Raw genomic sequence first — 15781 nt, 5'->3', positions numbered from 1 at the left:
TGATTGAGAGTGATTGACTTCACTGATTAACCCACTTAAAGTTAAAGTGATTTTGAAGAGGGTATTGTTCTCAGCTGACCTCAACACAGAACTACTCTCCAGTCCAATGAACCAATGGATTTGGGTGATGCCAGCCAATTAGCTTGAAGCAGTGTGTAAGGACTGCCTCTTCCGGGATGCAGGAAGAGCTTCTTCTCAGTTGGTGGCTAGAATAGGCACTTGGTGGCAGAGGATTCTTGGAAGAAACAGGCCAAGCTAAACTCTTATCTCTCCTCTAGGGGAGATAGTTGTCTTAACTTTCTTAATTCTACATGTTCTCTTTTTTCATTAATAAATGCTTAATGCCCACAAACTTACACTAAAGTTTCTAATTTATAAGTAAACCCTAGCTAGTTTTACCTACACTGGGGACAGGAATAAGGCAACCACACATTTAGTTTTACTTGTCACAGTATATATAGCCTTTATACAAAATAAATTTACAAAAACTTGGTCAGGATGGCAAAAACAACTGGGAGAATCAGAAAGGGCCTATTAAAGAAAGTGACACTTAAACAGTAGCTCACAATGATCTAGGGATTCAAAGAGGGAGAAATCTCAAAGGAGAAAAGTTTTGAGGTACAGACTATATAAAGAAACAGTTAGGAAAAGGAACATCTTTATAGAGAAGAGTAAGCAGGCTAGGTTGGCTAGAGCAACATTTCTCAACGCATGGTCTACAGAACACTAAGGGTCCCTCAGATCCTTTTAAGGGATCTGTGAGGTCAAAATTACTTTTATAAAAATACTAAGATTTTATTTGCCCATTAAAATAACTCCTCTCTTTTCCAGATAGATATCTGTAGGAGGTCAGGTTTTCTTCATATACTTCAACCAAAATTACCTATCTTAGCATATTTAAATGCAAGAAGATAGAGATAATCCATCTCTCTTTTATTAAAACACTTAAGGGATTTATAAATATGTAAAAATCAAGCATATATATGTGTTTTCCATATAATGCATAATTTATGTGACATGTAACAGCTTTAATATGATTTTAAATGAACTACTAAATGCATATTTTTTATTTTTTATATATTTTAATTTTTATATAAGTATTTGTATCTATCAAATCACATTATCAAAAGTTTTTTGGGGGATCCTCAATAATTTTTGAGAGTGAAGGTGTTCTGAGACCAAAATTTTTGAGAATCACTAAATCAGTTTTAAATACATAATGGGGAGCCCCATATTACCTGACTGAAAAGAAAAAAATCTGCAGCCAAATTCTACAGGTCTTTTTTCCCCTCCCTGCCCCCTCTTTAAAATAGTGTTTTGCTTCTGATTTTTCTTTCCATTAATTTATTTACTCTCTTATTGTTTTTTTCCCACTCTTTTCACTCCTGTTTCCTTGTTGGGTAAAAATTATTTCTGTAACTATGTATTTGTGTGTGCATGCAGGTGTGTGTACTTGCATTCTTCCCTCCTCTGAACAGTTCAAATGAGAGTGAGATTCAAATACTACCTTTTCCATGGCCATGCCTCCTCATTGTTCTATGGACATCTACTTGCACATCTTATTTGTGTGGGATGCTTTTTCCCCATTTTTCTTCTCCGTTCTCTTCCCCCTCCCAGTGTATTCCTCTTCTCAACTCTCCATTTTTTTCAAGGTCATCGAAACAGAATTGAATAATTTCTAGGACTTCTGTCTAATTAGATTCCCTCTGTAATCACTAATGATAAAGGTCTGAGCAACTACATGTATCATTTCTCCACAAAAGAATATAAAGGGTTTAATGTTGTTTATTACCTTATGATTTTATGCTGATGTCTACCTTTCTATACTTCTTTTGACTCAAGTCTTTGCATGTTGAATTTTCTATTCAACTCTGGTCTTTTCATCGGGAATTGAAAGAAGGACTCTCTTCCATGAACATTACATATATTCTCTAGTAAGACTGTATTAAATTTTGCTGGTGCAACTATTCTCAGTTGTAAGTCTAGATGTTTTGCCTTTTATGATATCATATTCCAAGTTCTATCCTCTTTTATAGTGGAGGCTGATAAATATTGTATTATCCTGACTGTGGCCCTTTAATACTTGAATCTTTCCTTTCTGGCTTCTTGTATTTTTCTTTGATCTGGTAGCTCTGGATTTTGGCTATAATATTCTTGGGCATTTTCCTCTTAGAGTTTCTTTCAGGAGGTGATCAGTGGATACCTTTGATTTCTACTTTGTCCTCTGGTTATAAGAGAAATTTGAGGCCATCTTCTATGATTTTCTGAAATATCATATCATATTTTTTTGCTTCTGCTCACTTCACTATACTTCAGTTCATAAAAGTCTTTCCAGGCCTTTCTGAAATCATCCTGCTGGTCATTTCTTATAGCACAACAATTTTCCATCACCATTGTATACCACAGCTTGTTTAGCCATTCCCCAACTGATGGGTATTCCTTTGATTTACAATTCTTAGCCACCATAAAAAGAGCTGCTATAAATATTTTTTGTACAAATCGGTCTTATAGTTTTTGTTTACTTATGTGTGGTTTTTTTTAATTTATTTTTCTTTTGTGTCAGAAAACACAACCTAGGGGTATTTCAGTCCTTTTGTTAGTCAGATCCACAACCAAAATAAAGCCATCCATTTGGCAAAAAAAATCTATCTTTTGAGCTTCTTTTCATCTAAATCAGTAACATCATCCACCTCCAAGTATTCCTATTGTTTGAGTATGGCTGAGAAAATTCCTTTTAGCTACCATGACATTAGCAGCTAGTCCTTCACATTACACTAGACTTTCACTTTAGCAGTATGAGAAAGAGAGGATAGAGCTGGAGAACTTTGTCCTTCATTCCTAAAGTAGCATCCAGTTTGCTGTTCAACATACAAAGAAAAGATAGATATTGTATGACTTCGGATTATATTACTAGACAATTTTATGAGATAAGAATTTTATTAGATTAATCAATGATTATAATTTTAGAATGTAGTGCATTAGCCCCTCTATCAGCATGCTAGATTTTATTTACAATGACAGAATTTATCATGTTTTTAAATGCTAACATTTTAACTACTAAAAAGCAACACTGACAACGCATCTTTGCCAAATACCCAGACTTCCACCCTCTCCCCACACAAGTCTTCAAGTTCCAAGGCATCTTTTAGCATTATTTCTTTTTCTTTGGTTGCTGCTTTTATTCTTTAATGTTTCCATATCTTGTTGTTCCTCATGTTTGCACTTTTGATTCCTTTTAGACAACATGCTTTTATATAAAGCCATTAGTGGGAATCATAAAACCTGAGTTTGATTCTAGCTCTACAATTTCATAGTTATGTGACCTAGAAATAATTGCTTACTTCTCTGGACCTAAGTTTTCTCACATTAAAAAAAAAACAGAAAACAAAAAACATATACTCATAGCAAGGTTCTTGTGAAGATCAAATGAGGTAACAGGCATTAAAATTAAATGAACTTTTAAAATGATGGTGTTTTGGACTAATATTAAGTATTACTGTTAATGTTACCCTTCATGTTTGTTGTGGGTGGGCAATAACTAATTGTGATCCCGGGCAATAAAGATCTCCCAATCATAGCTCTTGATTAAAACACTCTTTTCTAGGGATCTGAATGTATATCTCTAGGTCCTTAAAAGGCCTACTCAGTAATCCTAGATGAAAGTGTTTTACAGTCAACTTGTTCAGTCTGAGAAGCTCCTGTCTATACAATAGGTCATGAAATTCCCACACCTCTTCATCAAGTCTGAAGAACCCCATTGAGTGGTAGGCATACAGTCATTATATGCTCCTTGAAGATATCTTTCCCCTCTTGATGTCTGAAATTGTAAGAGTCTGTTCAGCCTTTTCACCAGACGATCCAGGGGGCAAAGCTTTCTATCAATTTGTAACAGACAGTATTGCATGACTATATTTTTCTGACCACTACTCACAATTCTTTGCCCTTATAACATACATAGACACTGTGGTAAACAGTGGAAAGGTTCCAAAAGCACAGTTAATATATTTCAAGTCCAAGTATGCTACATTTAGTTCCACTTCTAAGTTCAGTACCTAACATGGTAGCTGAAATGGAAACAACTATCTTAGGCACAGGTTGTTCAGTGAGTTATGTAAAGAACTAGTTATTACAAAGAGTGTCCTTAATGAAACTACTGTTTCATGATTTATAGACTGCTTTGCTGAAGCTGGACACCATAGACTTGAGAATTGTTATGCTAAGTGACTGACACTGTAGTTCTGGTTGTCCAGCTTATTAGAAAGCAGGGCTTGGTGGTAGACTGTTATAGACAAGTCATGATGCACGCCTTATTAACTGTCTCATCCTAAGTGAACTAAACTGGAATACATCCAAGGAACCTTCAGGTGAGGGTCATGTCCCCATCATATCATATCCATACTCCCCTATCCATTGGTTTTGAGTCCTCTCAGAGGTCCAGGTATTTCTCAGTAAATCTACTTTTTGCCTTTACCTGGGGTTCAATAAGCACCAATGGTAGAAGGAAGTGCTGTTCATTGGTACATTTTTTTGGTAAAGTAATTCTATACCTGAACCTTCAAGTTCTAACTTGTCCATTGTTCCTGTAAGGAACTATTCCTGAAACAAAATGATTTTCTCTGAATTTCACTTGTAAAAAAATGTCATTTGGAATATCATAACACTACAAGTTACGGTAGAGCAGGGGTATATCTTTTATGTCTTTTGTATCCAAGTATTATGCTCTGACTAAATACTAGATGGATTAATAAATGGATAATTGATATGTTAATGTATTAGTGAGAAATTCAACTGGATTTATGGTTTTCTTCTTCTAGGGAACCCTAGATAAGGATGATCCTTATACAACTGCAAATAAACACTTTTTCTGCAACTGATAATCTTACAAAGTAATTAAGTTGTCTTTTTATATATCAGAATTATAAAGCCACAACCAGTGAAATTTGTTAACAGGCAATTCAATTCAGGTAAATTTAACAAAGCATGTAATACCTACCATGTGTTAAACAGTTCTAAGTCTATGCCAAGCTTAGGGGAAAAAATTACAAAAGAGGAAAGTCCTCTGGCATCTCACATTATACTTTGAATATATAGATGCATATATACACAGATAAATAGAAAACACATAAAGAAGTAATTTCACTAATAGAGGGAGAGCACTAAACACTAGGATCTTGCCAAACAAGAGATATAGTGGTACACAGGATATAAAATGAATAATTTTGATTAAATAAAATTGAAAAAAAAGCATAAAAAGATCCAATTTAGTTAAAATAAGGAAGGCAGGAAACTAGGCATAGTGGGGGATCTTTGCAATGAGTTTTTCTAATAAAGGTCTTATCCCTGACATCTATAGGGAACTGAGGCAAATTTATAACAATAAGAGCCATTCCCCAAATGATTAATGTCAAAAGAAATGAACAGTTTTCAGAGGAAAAAAATCAAAGCTATCAGTAGTCACATAAAAATGTTCTAAATCACTAATTATTAGACAAATGCAAAGAGATACCAACCACTCTGAGGTACTACCTTATGTCAGATTGTCTAAGAAGACAGAAAAGGAAAATGGAATGCTGGGATATGGGAAAAATAGGTATACCAGTGCACTTTTGGTGGAGCTATGAACCAGTCTAGCCATTCTGGAAAGCAATTTGGATTATTCCCCCAAAACTATTAAACTGACTTTGACCCAGCAATATTTCTAATGGGTTTATACTACAAATACAACAAAGGAAAAGGAAAAGTAACCATATGTATAAAAATATTTATAGCATCTTTCTGTTGGGTAAAAAATTAGAAAGTGAGGGGATGCCTATGACTTGAAGAATGGCTGAATGAGTTATATGAATATGAAATATGATAGAAAAGTATTGGACTATAAGAAATAACAAAGTGGATTATTTCAAAAGCAAGTCTTAATAGACTCAGGTTGCAGATTGAATCTCTCTCTCTCTCTCTCTCTCTCTCTCTCTCTCTCTCCTTCTCTCTTACTCTCTCCCTCCATCCCTCAGAACATGTGTAATGTGGAAATTTGTTTTGCATGATTTCTTATTTGTAAGGGGTTTTGCTTTTGTATCTTTTGCCTTCTCAACTGGAGGGGAAGGGGAGGAGAAAGAATCTGGAACCTCTTAAAGGAAGTGGTACCTTACTTGAGCCTTGAAAAATGTCATTTACAAGAAATAATGAATGCAAGTTTTGTGGTTATTGTTGTTGTTGTTGTTGTTGTTGTTGTTGTTGTTTTTCTTGAAAGCAGAATGTGTAAAGGGAGAGTAATATGACATTTTGGTAAAGTGAAAAATGCTAGAATCAGAAGACCTGAGGTCAAATCCTGTGTGACCTTGGGCAAATCACTTATTCTCTCCAAGACCCAGATCCATATCTATAAAATGATGGAATTTTATTTAGTGGTCTTTAAGACCTAATCCATGTATAAATCTATTTATCTATGATTTTATCAGTCTAACAATACATTGGAAACAATCTGTGAAGATTTAAAAATGGGAAATAGATTTTTTTTCCCTTTTCCTCTCCTACTGGATGTTTATGGCATGGGTGGGGGTGGGCATTTAGGGGGTGAGAGGAGAGGGGAACTGAATAACAATTGTCAGGGCAAATCCCTAATAATAGTTAAAGGAACAGAAAGTAAGTCCCCTTGGGACAAGGAATTCAGGTATCTAGCCCTTGATTTCTATTTCCCTAAAATGAACCTTAGGAGGTAGATGTGGCTGCTAGATGGTTTATACCCCTGTGTTGTGCAAAGCTTAGGTGTCTAGAATAAGTAGCAGGGCCAGACATCAGGCAAGTCAAGGAGAATTCCTATGAAATGTTTAGGGAGTAGTTTTAGGGCTAGTGACTCTAGTAAAGCAAGGAGGTTTATTTAGCACATAGCTAAGAAGAGTTTGGTCAGAGGCTCCAGGCTTCCAAGATTAATTATCTGGTGGAGAGATACTAGAGATTTATCCATGGAGGGGGGGGGGGGCGAGTGAGGAAGGGAATTATATTGGGACCAAAAAAAGAGACATGACTGGAGCCTGATAATGAATCAGCCTTACTGGGGCAGGGATGGTCCCAAGCCAGAGGGCATACCATTTGGTCAATGGTAAAAGGGTATGGTTGCTCTGGTCTGGATATGCTAATTAGATCATTATAAATTATCAAGGAAGGGGTGGTCCAAAGGTCACTACAATCCTAAATGCAATTGGAAGATGCTGAAGCTTCTTAAGCAATGGAATAACATAGAAAGAAAAAAACACACATGTATTTTAAGAATATCAATTTTTCTGCTATATGTAGGAATGACTGGAGGAATGAGAGAAAAGTAACAAGTAGACTAATCAAGAGCTGTTGCATTAGTCTAGGAAAGGGCTGATCAGGAAGCAGGCCCATATCTCACCCTTACCTCTCCAAATTTGATTTTCACTTGAATGGCCCAGTCACTCCTTAAATTCAACATGTTTAAAACCAAATTTATCATATTTGCCTCAAACTACCTACTTTCATAAAAAAAAAAATGACAAAATAACAAAATTACCCTAGTAACCAAAGCTCAAAATCTCAGTCATCCCTGATTTTCTTAACTCCCTTTTTACTCACATCCAATAAATCACTACACGTTAAAGATTATTCTTTCAAATATCTCTAAATTCCCTCTCCTTTTTTTATTCCTATTCCTACCATTCTATTTCAAGCCTTTATTAACTCATATATTAACTAATGTCATACCCTTCTATTCAGTCTCTCCATTTTGCTTTTCACTTGTTTGCTGTTGACTCTAGAAACCAACAGTAGTTTTATTGTCAAAACCATCAAAAAAGCCTTTACTTATCTAAATGCCCAAATGGAAAAACTTCACTGAACTATTTGATAGCTCTGGAATATAATTCCAATCCCAGGGCCTACTATTCAATGTCATCAATGATCTGTCCTTGAGGCAATCTCTCTTGCTGTTCTTGTGAATGGAATAAGTGCCCTTGATTAAAAATAAAACCAACAAAAAAACACAGACACATACATACTAGCTTGTTTATTTAGAAACCATCTTTAATGATCTTAAAGAAGAGAAATTCAAATGTGGTTAGTGCCAGCTACTTCCATAGGATGTCTGTCCCCTCTCCCTCATCTCTCTTTGCTCTCCTTAAGAGTTGCCAATGGGGGCAGCTAGGTGGTGCAGTGGATAAAGCACCAGCCCTGGATTCAAGAGAACCTGAGTTCAAATCCGGACTCAGACACTTGACACTTAACTAGCTGTGTGACCCTGGGCAAGTCACTTAACCCCCATTGCCCTGCCAAAAAAAACCCCCAAAAAACCAGTTGCCAAAACCCTCTTACTGTAGCCTTTATATAAAAACCCTTTGCCCTCCTCTCTCAGGGCTGATTTTGCCCTCGTTTATTCTCTTCTCAGAGTTGGAAGAAGTATAAACCTCAGGTGTTTTGGGGTTTTTTGTGCCTAGCAAATCCCTACTCAGATATTGTTACATTTAATTTTCAATATCTTTGCATTCCTCACATTGTTTGCTCCCTGTAGTTACAGGATAAATATTTGTTGAACAAATCAGTGTGTGAATCATAGTATAAATAAATTTAAGAAATAGTGAACATAGATTATATATATATAAAAGAGTAGCATGAATTTTCATACAATACAATTATTTTGCATGGGTCCATAATCATTAGTGTTTGCTTTTTGTGGACAAAAGGAGTGCTTTACTTTGAAACTAACGTAATTTCTATTATCAATATACTTCAAAAATTAGTCAATGGCAGTCTTTTCTTATGCTTTCTCCATTCCCATGTTAGATAGGTAAAGAAAATAATTTTGTTTCCTGAGTCAAGCTCAAGCAATTTTAGTTTGTCAGGTTCCACAGGATTTCATATACCAAGTATATTAATGCATTTGTATTATTGAATGAACAAAGATTTGAATGTTTCAGCAAGACATTAATTGTACTCATTTAACAGCAAATGGGTTTTTGCAATAGAAAGATTATTTGCTTTTTTGGAGTATGTTGAAATACTAGCCCAGTAAATGATAATCTGTGGGATAAAGATAAGAATATACATTATTAAGAATACCATTGTTTAAAAAAATACTTTATAACACTTCATAATTATTCCATAGAAACTAGATGGTTCTTTTGACTGTAACAGATACTACTATATTATATATACATTTATTATACATATATATATATATATATATATATATATATATATATGTTTGATGAAAATTATTTGGTTTCTTGTAGCATTTCTGAGTGATAGAAAATTACAGGATATAGATTTATAAATGAAATCTTTGAAGTTAGTTCATCCAAACTATTCCTTTCATTTCACAGACACACACACAGAAAAGAAACATTTATTTTCATATGGTCAGATATGTTGTAAACTAGAGTCAGGATCTGAGTCCAGATCTTCTGACTACAAATCTATTGTTCTTCACATTATACTAAGATGGAGGCAGCTGGGTGGTGCAGTGGATGGAGCACTGGCCCTGAAGTTGGGAGGATGTGAGTTCAAATCTGAACTCTGACACTTAGAAGCTGTGCTACCCTGGGCAAGTCACTTAACCTCTATTGCCTTAAATATCCAGGGCCATCTCCAGTTGTCCCATTAATGTATCTTGCCACTGTACCCAGATGGCTCTGGAGGAGAAAGTGTGGTTGGTGACTTTGCTTAGGCCAGCCTCACTTAAATACAATTCGCTGCAAATCATGACATCATCTCCCTGATGCCATAGTCCTCTTTGAGAATGGACAAACAACAATACTAAGATGGCAAAGAGTTAAAGGGAATACACTTAAATATTCATTGTACAATTTTTATAATTTTTTGAAGAAAAATGGACATTTGCATCACGGTGGACAACAGTGTGAAATGATTCCTATTTTCCCTGTGAGGAATTTGGTTTTTTGGAGTATTTATTAAAAACATTATTTTAAAAGTGATACACTTCATTATAATCAATGATGCTGTCAATCCCTAAAAAGTTTTTTGTGTTAATGTAAATTAACACTAGGTACATGTGAAATATTTACATATGCTTGTATGTATATGTATAAGCAAGAAATAACTAATATATTCCATTTGAAAGGCTGTCCCACTTCTGTAGTCATTGCAAAATTTTAAAAGACCTAAGGAAATACAGCTGTGTATATGAAGAGAGCAGTAGGAATTGGTTAATTAGCAGCTGGTTCCAGTTATTGATAGATATCTTATAATTATCAGCTGTTTGGGTTACTCATCATAGCTTAGAATGTGAATGCAGAAAGGGACCTCCTAGACCATATAATTCACACTTCCTCATTTTGTAGATGAGGAAACAGAACCAGCACCATGTCCAAGGTCATGACACTACCTAGTGGCTCAGGTTACTGGCAAAACTTGAACCAGAACCCAGGGACAATTGAATTCTAGTTAAGTGACTTCGCCACTACATTGAAATAATTCTCAGATTGCAGGTGTTTAAAACAAGCCCACTAGTTGTTATGCTCAGGTGCTATCACTTTCTTAGCTTGGGTTTTTCAGACTATGCAACAGGGCTAGTTTAACAATTCTTATGAGAACTAGGTTCCATAAAGATTTTACTTAAAGCAATATGAAATGAATGCTGAGGGGGACAAACACGGAAGGCTGTCTTTCGAGTAAAGGGTTAAATTACTTTTCACAACTAAATAATGTTTCAGACGCACGCTGTGTGTTTTTGAGGGAGGGGATGACAAAAAGGGAATCCTCAATACCAATTGGCTAGACTCTATCAGCTGCAGTTGAGCTCAAGCTGCTGCTAAAGAGCAGTATTGATCTGAAGGGTAAATGTGTAGGGAGCCACGGAGAGGGATCCAGTCATTTCTGAGAAGAGAGGCAGCCTCTTCCAGTAAGAAAGTGGTTTCTACCTGGCTGCTTTGCTTCTGAGAGCCTTTTGTGAATGAAGAGGGACACACTACAGAGCAATTTATTGCCACAATGATTTAAAAAAGAGAGAGAAAAAGGTATCACCTCACTGCAAGCTCCCGTTGCATCCTGCTGCTGCTGCTGTTGCTGCTGCGGCTGCTGCGACTGCTCCTGCTGCTGTTGCAATTTCTGCTGTCAGGTAAGGGCTTCCTTTTTTTTTTAATATGATTACATCTTGTGTGATTGCTTCAGGATTCAAGAAGAGAAATGCATCGAGATTAATAAAAGGATGTGTAGTGTGCTCAGAAGCTGAATAAGCATCCACGCAGATGAGGTACCTGAATTAGCAGTCTGGGTTTTGTTTTGCTTTGGGAAACTTCAGTAAGTTCTAAACAAGTCGCCAGTCTTCGGAGGTACATGTTAAAGAGAACGAGGAAAATGGGAGTAGGACTGCATAGCAAGGTGCTAAAATCCCAGAGTTATTTTGTTTTTGTTTTTAATCGGAAGTCTTAAAGTACTCAGACACAAATGAGTTCTGAGGGAAGAATCAATCACATACACTCAGTGTTGGAAGGCACTACCAGTCTTTGCTTTCTAATAGGTATATTGTTGCCTATCAATACATATCAACTTGCCTCGAAATGAGAAGATTTTAAAAAATATCTTCCATAACAACTTTCAGAAACTCATGCCTTAAATGTTTTGCCCACTAAGAGTAAATAAAGCATGTTGATTATTTTCTTTTTAAAAATAGTTTATTTTGATTTTTTTAAACTCACTAACTTTAAAACAACTTATATATTTGGATCTCTCATCCTTCAGTACACTGTCATCTCGATTTGTTAGCAAAGGATTAACTCAGCACTGGTATGAAATACCAGTATAGGCTCTGGTGTACTATTTCCTACGTTTGGAAATTACCTAGTATAAGTGAACTATGAATACCCAAAATAACATCGTGATTTAGTATATTGTTTCAGATAACTGTTAAAGTATACCTTTAGCATATTTGAGTAATCATTCTTTTTAATGCTATTTTGTTCCATGCAGATGAAAAAACAGCCCTATAACTTCAGTTTTTCAGATTGCTCTGTGACTCATAGACCCATCAGATATGGACTCCAAGGAAATGCAGTTCCCAGACTTGGGGCTCATTTCTGTGATTATTTATGGTTTTACTTTGGCTATTATTAGGTGAATTCATAGTTATTGACACCAATCCTCTTCTCCTCTCAAGAGAATTTACTGTACTTTGGTGATGGTTAGAAACTCAAAACACTAGAGGGTTGTGTTTTGTTTTTGCTTTTTAGGGGGGAGGAGGAAGTGCTGGCAGTTTTAAACTATCTTGTGAATGACAAAAGCACTGCAGTTTAAGAATGCTAAGCAGGTGTTATGTCATTTTATCTTGCATAACACACATGAGCAGTTTCAAGATTTAAAAAAAGAGAGAATGTGAACCTCAGAAATTCGAGTTAGTCTATTATTCATAAACTGGCCAGAGTCATTTGTGTTTTCTATCTATTAACATCTCAGTAGAAATTTCAGTGAGCACATTTTAGTGGGAAAGGTTTCCAGGATTCTTGCAGAATCTCTCCTCAGAACGTAAAGCCAGATGGTTACTCTACCAAAGTCATAAGCAGTTAATTGCCAAATTGATTTGGAGTGCTCAGGAGCATATCAACACACAAAGTAGCAGCTTACATCTTAACTGATCAAGCTCCTTATATCAGGCTTTTCAGTAGCAACATCAAAGTGTTTCTTAAGGATCTTGTGTGTGGATATCAATGTAAGAAGGAAACACTGGATATTAATTTGAAAACTGGAGTCTGAAATAGTTACATCTCTTAATTTAGATCTCTCACTACAAAGGTATCTTTTTTGCCCAAAGTTATTTTGTTGAAGAACAGTCCTCTGAATTCCCTCCCCCTCAACACAAAGCAACACTGCTTTGTTTTTGTTAGAGCTCATCTCCCCCCACCCCACTTTCCTGTTTTGTTACAAGTATAACAGCTAGGGAATTTCTGATCTCCTACTGTTTGTATTCTGTTCACAAGCATTAGGAGTAAGTTTTTCCGCCAAGAATGTGAGTTTGCTGCTGGACCATCACTCACTCAGTTTCATTTACTCAGAGATAGGTTTCCCAGCATGAGAGGGCTAGACTGTAGCAGGTAATATGTTTCTATTAAGTGGGGCGAATAATAATCATTATTAGGTTTCTACCCTGACAGATGGGGGGGGGGGGAGGAAACACAACTGGAAGCTAGTTCCTGGAGTATCAAATTAGGACATGTATTGCTTATTTCTGTATTTTTCTGATTCTTTATATGTATTTATGGACAAGCACATATTAAGTTTACTGTGAAACCTGTATCCCTCATGACATCTATTCAAATGAAATAAACTTCAGTGCACCTATTGCACCATTTTAGCTTGCACCTGGGACTTTTCACATGCTTTGTACAGCATAATTCTTGATTCTAAATGGCCAATATTTTCTAGTTTGTTTGGTGGTAAGGAAAACATGGAGCAGTTATTTCCTCCTTGTGACAAACACTGAATAATTCCTGGTCATGAAATAAATTTATATAGTCTCATTAGATGATTCTTTTCTGGTAATGATGGGGGAGGGGTAGTCTTTGCACATCATATTGTCAGTTTAACATGTATCAAAAACTTCCTATGTCAGAGAAGTCTGTGAGAGCAAAAATGACTCCATCTATTATTTCTAAAGATGTTAACCAAGCTTACCTGACAATGCCTTAATAAATGTGTGTACATAGTTGTAAAATGGAACAACCTATGTGTCTTAAGAGCTTTTAAATGAAATAATTCTCTGAGAGAAAACATAAGCAAAAATGCCTAGAGGGGCTTGCCTTCTAAAGTTGGATACTTCTCCATATTGTTTCTTGATAAATTGATGTTTTTGTTGCTTTCTGAGTAACATGGGAAAACACAACATGAATTTAGCATGACCACCTTGGAAAATAAGAATCTTACTAAAACATGACCATGATATTTAATTACTGTTGGCATTTTCCTTGGAGAGGAAGTGATAAAGACTAATCAAACAGTCCCTGAATTAATAAAAGTCCATTTTTTTCCCTTTTTCTTTTAAAGAAAACTGTTTAAAGAAAACTTACAAGGTTTGGTGTGTAAGCACAGTGTGAATTTACTTTGTCGTTTTTTCTTGGGAACTTTCTTACTTTTCTAATCTAAGACAAATATCCAATTTGTACTTTTAAAAGAATTACCACATTTAGCTTTAAGGTTACTTTATTTGATATATCTATTTCCCTTTAGGAAACACACACTATTTTCTGACTGACTATGTTAACAAGGTAAAAACAGCTAAATCACTAGAAAAGTGGTATGTGTGTGTGTGATGCTGACAGTGTAGAATACTGGCTCACTTAAAGCTCCATTTTGAATATTATCAATTATATTATGTTAATATGGGAATAATATTAGAGAAAATATACTTTTAGAAGAGGCACAAATAAAAAAATAATGAATAGGTGACTATCGCCAACTGTAAAAGAACCTAGATCAATGGCATAATAACAGTGTGTGCCTGCATAAGTATATTTATGTTTTATTGAATTTTCCATTATATTGCATCTATTTAATGTATATAATAAACAAGTGATAGACTGTCAGGAGTATACATTTTCTATTATTAGAAATGTACTTTTATTCAGCTTTTTAGCACTCCCTGTGGTTTCACTGCTCTTAGAACAAGGGGATAAATTAAACCTAGAGTATGCATCTATTCCATTTAATCTTCATGTGAATTTTATTGGGCTGTCACTGTTTTGAGTTTCTAAGGTATTGCTTGGTATGGAATTTACATTACCTTAAATATGAAAATTGTTTCAATTCTAGTTTACTTTAATGTGACAGTAACACATCTCCATCTTCTATCTACATGTGAACAGACATAGACTTTAGCATGTGGATATATATACCTATATATGTGTGTGTGTGTGTGTGTGTGTGTGTATGTTTCATATATGTGTGAAACTCAGTTTTAGAGATCTATAATCTCTTTAAAACTAGTAATCTCTCAAACCCATAGAGGAAGAAAAAATATTGAGGACATAGAAATTGTAGATACTTTAATTCAAAATGGAGTGTTGAAAAGATAATGTTCAATTGAACCTTAAATAAAGCTGATGCCATAGTGTGTAACAGGCTTTCTGTACTTTATATAGAATTATACAGAACAACTCTTTTTTTTTTCTCATCCTGCAAGTCTATATGCAAGACTATATGCTCACTGGTGCTCACTAGTGCCCCCTAAAGATATCAAGTGCTACTTTTCATACTAATTTGAGAGGAAGATCACAGGGATTTCCTTTCTCTTTTCCCAATGTGTGCATAATTTTCTTGTGAAAGTACACTGATTTATTAGGTCATTGAAAAGGAATTTACTATAAAACATTACCGTGGAACAATGATGAAGATAGGGGATACATAACATGAAAAGTTAATCATTCACTATTTTACAATGGTTCTTTTCATTTATCCTGCTTCTTAACACCAACCATACTTACTCCATTCCCCTGATTTGCATGTTGTCTTAAATTATTTTGCCCAGTCTTGACTTTGATATTAATTCATTTCTCATACCATCCATAATGACTGCTTGACCAGAATTCTCTCCTCATCTCTCTAAAATGTTTCATCAGTATTTAATATATGGGTAATTTATGACTAGTCTAGTACCTTCCTTCTGTATTGGCCATACTGGATGACTTTACACTCAAACCAATGGTTATCATTAGGGAAAAACAATTTTTTTTTCTCAATCTCTAGTGATCAAGAATTTTTTTCACTTTTTTCATCTAAAAGCTGCCTCTTCTCAATTTTCAAGCCCTAGTGTCTTTCTTCGTTT

At 35.2% G+C, this 15781-nt stretch overlaps 1 protein-coding gene across 1 annotated transcript in view; it reads left to right on the top strand.

Moving 5' to 3' along the window:
- The first annotated feature begins 10723 nt into the window (after positions 1-10723).
- CDH12 (cadherin 12) overlaps positions 10724-15781 on the top strand; it is a 1430569-nt gene continuing 1425511 nt past the window's right edge. The window contains exon 1 of the mRNA XM_043974996.1: positions 10724-11086. The gene's annotated coding sequence lies outside the window, so the exon portion shown is untranslated. The remainder of the gene's footprint in view (positions 11087-15781) is intronic.

Source organism: Dromiciops gliroides, chromosome 1 (genome assembly GCF_019393635.1).
Source record: "Dromiciops gliroides isolate mDroGli1 chromosome 1, mDroGli1.pri, whole genome shotgun sequence".
NCBI classification, from domain to species: domain Eukaryota; kingdom Metazoa; phylum Chordata; class Mammalia; order Microbiotheria; family Microbiotheriidae; genus Dromiciops; species Dromiciops gliroides.
Note: the sequence above shows the minus strand (reverse complement) of the source record. Positions and strands in the feature narration are given on the sequence as shown.